The sequence below is a fragment of the Uranotaenia lowii genome, chromosome 1 (assembly GCF_029784155.1).
Source record: "Uranotaenia lowii strain MFRU-FL chromosome 1, ASM2978415v1, whole genome shotgun sequence".
Classification (NCBI taxonomy): domain Eukaryota; kingdom Metazoa; phylum Arthropoda; class Insecta; order Diptera; family Culicidae; genus Uranotaenia; species Uranotaenia lowii.
Window position 1 is genome coordinate 108,577,996 of NC_073691.1, and position 6,634 is coordinate 108,584,629.

General features: G+C 41.9%; 1 long non-coding RNA gene across 2 annotated transcripts; it reads right to left on the minus strand.

Moving 5' to 3' along the window:
- Positions 1–210: 210 nt before the first annotated feature.
- LOC129738132 (uncharacterized) lies at positions 211–6,163 on the minus strand. Of its 2 annotated transcripts, none has more exons than XR_008735490.1 (4): positions 6,117–6,163; positions 5,979–6,045; positions 5,253–5,455; positions 211–488 (listed from the first exon to the last, which is right to left on the minus strand). It is a non-coding gene; the product is annotated as an uncharacterized LOC129738132 (long non-coding RNA). The 2 variants fall into 2 exon arrangements; XR_008735491.1 differs by having other exon boundaries at positions 211–491.
- Between the last annotated feature and the right edge of the window lie 471 nt (positions 6,164–6,634).

The window sequence follows — 6,634 nt, forward strand, 5'->3', positions numbered from 1 at the left end:
TAGAAAAATTTTCACGCAAAAGATCAATTTTAAATACCGGAATACTTTTCAAAACCTAATGTTGATTTTCGAATAGGGGCAGATCAAAAAACAAACAAATACAAAACCTTTATTTTACACTGTGATACTTATGATTAGCTAATAGATTTTAAACTGTTTAATTATATAGTTGTGTTTTCATTCGTGTCGGTTTTATCTATTTTTTATTTTGTGTATCAGTAGTGTAAATTCAGTGTTGCGTTTGTTAATTATAGTATATAGGTTTCCTGTTAATTAATTGCTTCCTGATCAATCATAGTGTATGCTTAGATTGTAATTCAGTTTAACTTATTGTTGCATCACACAAGATGGAAATGTCACACCTAACCTTACAGTACTATGGTATGAATGTAGCACATCTAACCGTAGATGAGCTAGAATACGAGTTGCGTATTCGGAACGTGTCGCTATCGCCTCAGAGAAAACAGCAAGAAAGGTCTTTGCGCATGCTGCTGAAAGAAGAAAAACATAAAAGCATTACTCATCAGTTTGAAGGTTCATGGGAAGAAGAGCTCAGCACCTGTGAAGATAAAATTGCGAGCATCAAACTTCACCTGGAAGGTAGGAGATCAAAGAAAGCACCAGAACAATCTTACAAAACTAGGTTGGTTCATTTTTTCTTCCGGCTAAATAGACTCCGCAGCATAGTTACCAATGAAACTGATTTACAAAACATAGCCGAAGTGGCAGCAGGTATTGTAAACTTGTTCAGTGTTTACTTTTCTTTGACCTCCCACCTCCCAGAAGTGAGGAGAGCAGAGATGGACATTGTAAATGCTAGTCTCAATAATCTGCTTCAAACTGATGAGGGTGCTGAAGCGCATCCTGAAACACCTATCGACCTAGAGGGGGAGTTGCAGAATGAACCAACTGATGGGACTTTGGCAAGTCCACGTCAGGAGGTGAATAATCCTAACCCAAATAATTTCGCCTTAGAAGAAGGGGCAGTGGGTGGTCCTTCTGTGGGGGTTTCATTGACCGACCATCAAGAACTTGTTAGACAAAACCAGCAAATAATGGTCATTTTAGGAAAAGTTTTAGAACGTCTACAAGTCCTTGAGGTGGCCCAAAATGAAACTCGCTACAAAACGGCCAACAGCACAGGGATTGAAAAACCGAAAAATGCGATGAGCTCGGAGAAAGCCTCCAAATCCTCTCAGAAAGATCCTGTTGATTTCCTAGACTGGATAAAACAGAAAAACGAATCGCTTAGTAGTGTTAGGACTCAGGATGAAAATATTAAGAAATCTGAGTTAGTACCCGAAAGTAACAGAGAACCCATTCACACAAATATGAATGGAAGACGTTGGCCCATTCATAAATGGAAGATCGTTTATGATGGCATGGACAACGGCCGCAGACTGAATGAGTTTCTTAAGGACGTGGAGTTCAACGCCAGGTCCGAAGGATTTTCGTCTGAGGAGTTGTTCCATAACGCCCACCACCTTTTCATTCATAAAGCAAGATCGTGGTTAATGGAAGTCAATTCCAATGAAGAATTGGGTTCGTGGGAAAATTTGGTAAAGGAATTGAAAGCGGAATTTTTACCGTACGACGTCGATTTTGTCCATGAACGACAAGCAGTGGCCAGAAAACAAGGCCCAAGAGAAAAGTTCCAAGACTTTTACTTGGACATGGTCAGGATCTTTAGGAGCATGTCTCACTCTTGGGATGAAAAAAGAAAGTTTGATGCACTCTTCCGCAACACGCGCGAAGATTGTCGAATAGCCATGCTTGCCGCGAATGTAGACAACATTGCCAAAATGAAAGAGTTCGGCAAAAAGTTCGACTCAATCAATTGGCAATTATACAAACGTCGTGAAATCCGGTCCGGTACAAATATGATCGAGGAACTTGGTGAAAATAGGCGCCACTTCCAGGCCAATAATAGAACCTCAAATGCTCACCAAAATAAGCCTCCAAATAAAAATTTCAATTCCGGTTTCGATAAGCAGCCTCCTAAAAGAGAATGGAAAGGAAAACAGTATGATAAAGAACCATTACCACAAATTAAAATCTTCCCAAAAGAAAACCCAAAACCAAAAGACTTCCAAAACCCTGGTCCTAGTGGTGTAAGCAACACGAACGCGCTTCGACGCATCGTGCAAGCCTACATCCCAGTTAAAAGGAACACATGCTTCAATTGTCACGAGCCTGGGCACAACCATAACGATTGCCGGCAGGAGAAGAACATCTTTTGCATGAGATGTGGTTTCCCAGGATTCGTTGTTTCAGAATGTCCGTATTGTGAAATAAAAAACGGGCCGGGGACTTCTCAGTGAGGCGAGATAGTCAGCAACACACCACAAGACCTCACCCAGTCGCCAGCGCGGCGGAAATACTCAGCAATCTAGGCTATTCGCAGGTGATCGAGGAATGCATCGAGGAGGAAGAGATAGCTTCGATGCTCATCACCCTCAGTGACGATCCTAGACCATTTGCGAAAGTCGAGATCCTGGGGGTTTCTGTTGTTGGGCTTCTGGACAGCGGAGCAGCCAAAACGGTATTTGGTGCAGGCGGAAGAAGAATTGTAGAGTCTCTAAAATTACAAATAAAACCCACGAAATTATCACTTAAAACAGCTTCCGGTCAAACGTTAAACGTCTTGGGGTACTGCGATGTCCCGCTTACTTTCAACAACGTTACAAAGATCTTGCCGGTAATAATAGCTCCAGACCTTAACCGAAAATGTATTCTCGGATACGACTTCTGGCAACGTTTTGGCATTCGGCCAACAGTTACCCAAGAAATCGAATCATTAGAAAGAATTATAGAAAATGAGAATCAGAAAGAAGTAATCAATGAAGAACAAAAGGTCAGATTGGAGGAAGTTAAAAAGCTTTTTCTGGCGGCTGTGCCAGGTCGGCTAGGCCAAACGGACCTCCTTGAACACAAAATTGAAATTAAAGAAGAATTTCTGTCAGCTAACCCGGTGCGAAAGAATCCGTATCCGTGGAGCCCGGAAATTCAGAAAAAAATCCACACAGCCGTCAGAAAAATGCTAGAAGAGGGGGTGATAGAACCTTCCAATTCTGAATGGGCACTTCCGGTGGTACCTGTGAGTAAGCGCAATAGTGAGGAAATCAGGTTATGCCTAGATGCGCGAAAACTTAATGAGCGAACAAAAAGAGACGCGTATCCGCTTCCGCATCAAAATAGAATTTTGAGCCATCTAGGACCGTTTACCTTTTTATCTACGGTCGACCTCACGCAAGCATTTCTGCAAATTCCCCTGGAAAAAGAATCTAGGAAATATACAGCGTTCTCGATTCCAGGCCTCGGATTGTTCCAGTTTTGCAGGCTACCATTCGGACTGGTCAACTCAACAGCGACCCTTTCCAAAGTACTCGACCGCGTGTTAGGTTATGGCGCCCTAGAACCTTCGGTTTTCGTGTACATAGACGATATTGTGGTGGCCAGCCACACGTTCGAAGAACACCTGGAAAAACTTACCGATTTGGCAATTCGATTAAGAAATGCCAACCTACAAATAAACGTTGAAAAATCAAACTTCTGTTGCTCTGAGCTACCTTATCTAGGCTATGTCTTAACCAGAGAAGGCTTACGACCTAACCCGGATCGAGTCCAAGCGATCCTGGGTTATGAGGTCCCTACTTCAGTGAGAGCACTTCGTCGATTCCTCGGTATGATTAATTACTACCGCAGGTTCATCGACAAGTTCAGCCAACTCACTGGACCGCTCACTGATCTACTTAAAAGTAAACCAAAAAAAGTCCAGTGGAACAGAGCAGCAGAAGAGGCGTTCACAGCCATCAAAGAACGGCTTATTTCAGCACCAGTCATGGCAAACCCCGATTTTGCGTTACCATTCTCAGTGCAAACCGATGCCAGCGACATCGCTATTGCAGGAGTGTTAACGCAAATTCAGGGCGGAGAGGAGCGTGTGATTGCATACCACTCTGAGAAGCTTAGAGGGGCGGAATTAAACTACCACGCAGCCGAGAAGGAGGGATTAGCGGCGCTCCGCTGCATCGAAAAGTTCCGAGGGTACATCGAGGGAACTCGATTTACTCTCGTCACTGACTCATCAGCTTTGACCTTCATCATGAAGGCAAAGTGGAAATCGTCCTCTAGGCTTAGCAGGTGGAGCATCACCCTCCAACAATACGACATGGAGGTGAGGCACAGAAAAGGGAAAGACAACATCGTGCCGGACGCGTTGTCACGCTCCATCGAAACCATTGACATTAATCAAGACAAGTGGTACACTCACCTTCGAAAATCTGTGGAATCAGATCCAGAAAATTTTATGGATTTTAAAATCGATAGTGGAAAGCTGTACAAGTTTGTTTCAGCAAGGTCTGATATACTAGATTATAGATTTGAATGGAAGGAGTGCCTTCCAGAATCATCTCGCCTAAGGGTTATAAGGGAAGAACATGATGATAATCTACATATTGGCTTTGAGAAATGTGTGGATAAAATAAAAAGGCGTTACTATTGGCCACGGATGTCGGCTGACATCAAAAAGTACATCGCTAATTGCGAACCATGCAAAGAGAATAAACATTCAACAGTCTCTACAGCTCCGATGATGGGAAAACAACGAGTCGCAACCAAGCCCTTCCAAATTGTTGCAATGGATTATATTCAGTCGCTTCCCCGGTCCAAGCAAGGTAATGCTCACTTACTGGTAATAATGGACTTGTTTTCCAAGTATTGCCTGCTTGTACCGGTGAAGAAGATTGCTAGCAGTAGTCTTTGCAACATTTTGGAAGAGCAGTGGTTTCGTCGACTCGCTGTTCCACAAATTATAATCTCGGACAATGCGTCCACCTTTTTATCAAAAGATTTTCAGCATTTACTAAAAAGATATGAAATACAGCATTGGGCCAATGCCAGGCATCGCAGTCAAGCAAATCCGGCAGAGCGCCTTAATAGAACAATAAATAGTATGATTCGTTCTTATGTACGCCTCGATCAACGCCTCTGGGATACAAAGGTTTCAGAAATGGAATGTGTACTTAACAACACCGTACATAGTTCTACAAAATTCACACCCCACCGCATAATTTTCGGCCACGAAATGGTGACCCGAGGGAGCGATCATCGTTTAGAATTCGACGACGAAAATCAACAGAACGAAATGGAAAGGATGGAAAAAATTAAGTCCATCAGCAAAAAAACGTTCGACATCGTCAAGAACAATTTAGAAAAAAACTATAAAAACGTACAAAAACAACACAACTTACGTCACAAAAGATATGCTCCGACCTTCGACATAGGGCAACGGGTCTTCAAAAGGTCCTTTAGGCAGTCGGCTGCAGGTTCGTCCTTCAACGCCAAGCTGGGGCCGCAATATACCCCGGTCGTCATCACAGCCAAAAGAGGAACGAGCTCATACCAGGTCGCGAATATGCACGGCAAGGACCTCGGTATATTCTCAGCATCAGACCTAAAAGCATAAAAAAAAAACAATATTAGTAAATAAACAAGAATTCTGCGTCAGAAGTAAACAATATTGTTCGCAAGCTGCGGGCTATTGAGATTCTCAACAAATACTTTCGTAAACAAAACAGTCTGAAAGTATTAACAGTCCAAAAAAAAAAGGCCAACGAGTTGCACAATAAACTTTTTCTGGCAGCAAAAATATTCTTCAGGTATCGGTCACAAAAAAAGATAACGATGGTGCAATTTCAGTAGAATCCAATTGGATTCGGCACCAGCTATCAACCCAGGTTGATTGAGCTGCATCTGAAGCATATGTTCGTAAATTCTAATAAGAATTCTCAACATAAGCTTTTGGGTGATCGATACAATCAAATGGAAGTAGCACATATATAAATTCGATTAACCACTACTACTTCAAGGCACTGACCTTGACCTAGATAAAAAGAAAAGGCAGCTGACCTTGACAAAAAAAAAACCACATGGCACAAGGATAGCACCGTTCACACTGCATATTTGAATGCACTTACCTGTCTGAATCCATCGTTTATGTTGGTATGCACCCGGGGATTTATCGACTGAACATGTCAGCGACAACTGTGGAGAAAGAAAAATAACGAAAAAGCCATTAAAATTGTAGGATCAGACTTCCCACGGTTAGTACTTACGAGTTCAGTCCGTAAATTCCTGGTCCGTTGCATGATTGTCACAAATTTTCTCACAATGACAGTTCTTCAAAGCAGTGTTCCCATTCGAAAATCTTCGTTAATCATTTTAGCTCAAATAGGGCTGGGCGAAACGTCGATAGAGTAACGTACTATTTTGCGTGTAATGTTTGTCACGGTTTAGTTACGGTGGTGCGTTTTTGATGTTTATTATTAAAATTTTTTTTTAACGCGTTTAGTTTTAATCATTTTTTAATTTGTTTATTTATGTATTCCGGAATAAAACTAGTGCACTAGGTAATAGAGTAAAATTTTAAGAATTAGTTTGTAAATTTTAAAGAACAATAATTAGAATAGGTCGTTATATTGTCAAAGTAGTTTAAAAGTAAATAAATTCGCAATGCTTTCCGAATCTCTTAATGTTGGTTAGTAACTAGTTGCCGTGGATACGCTGGAGACCGGAGTCGAAAGACATTGATGGTCAGTAGAGGCCTGGCCTTGAAATAGAGAGGAGTTGGCTC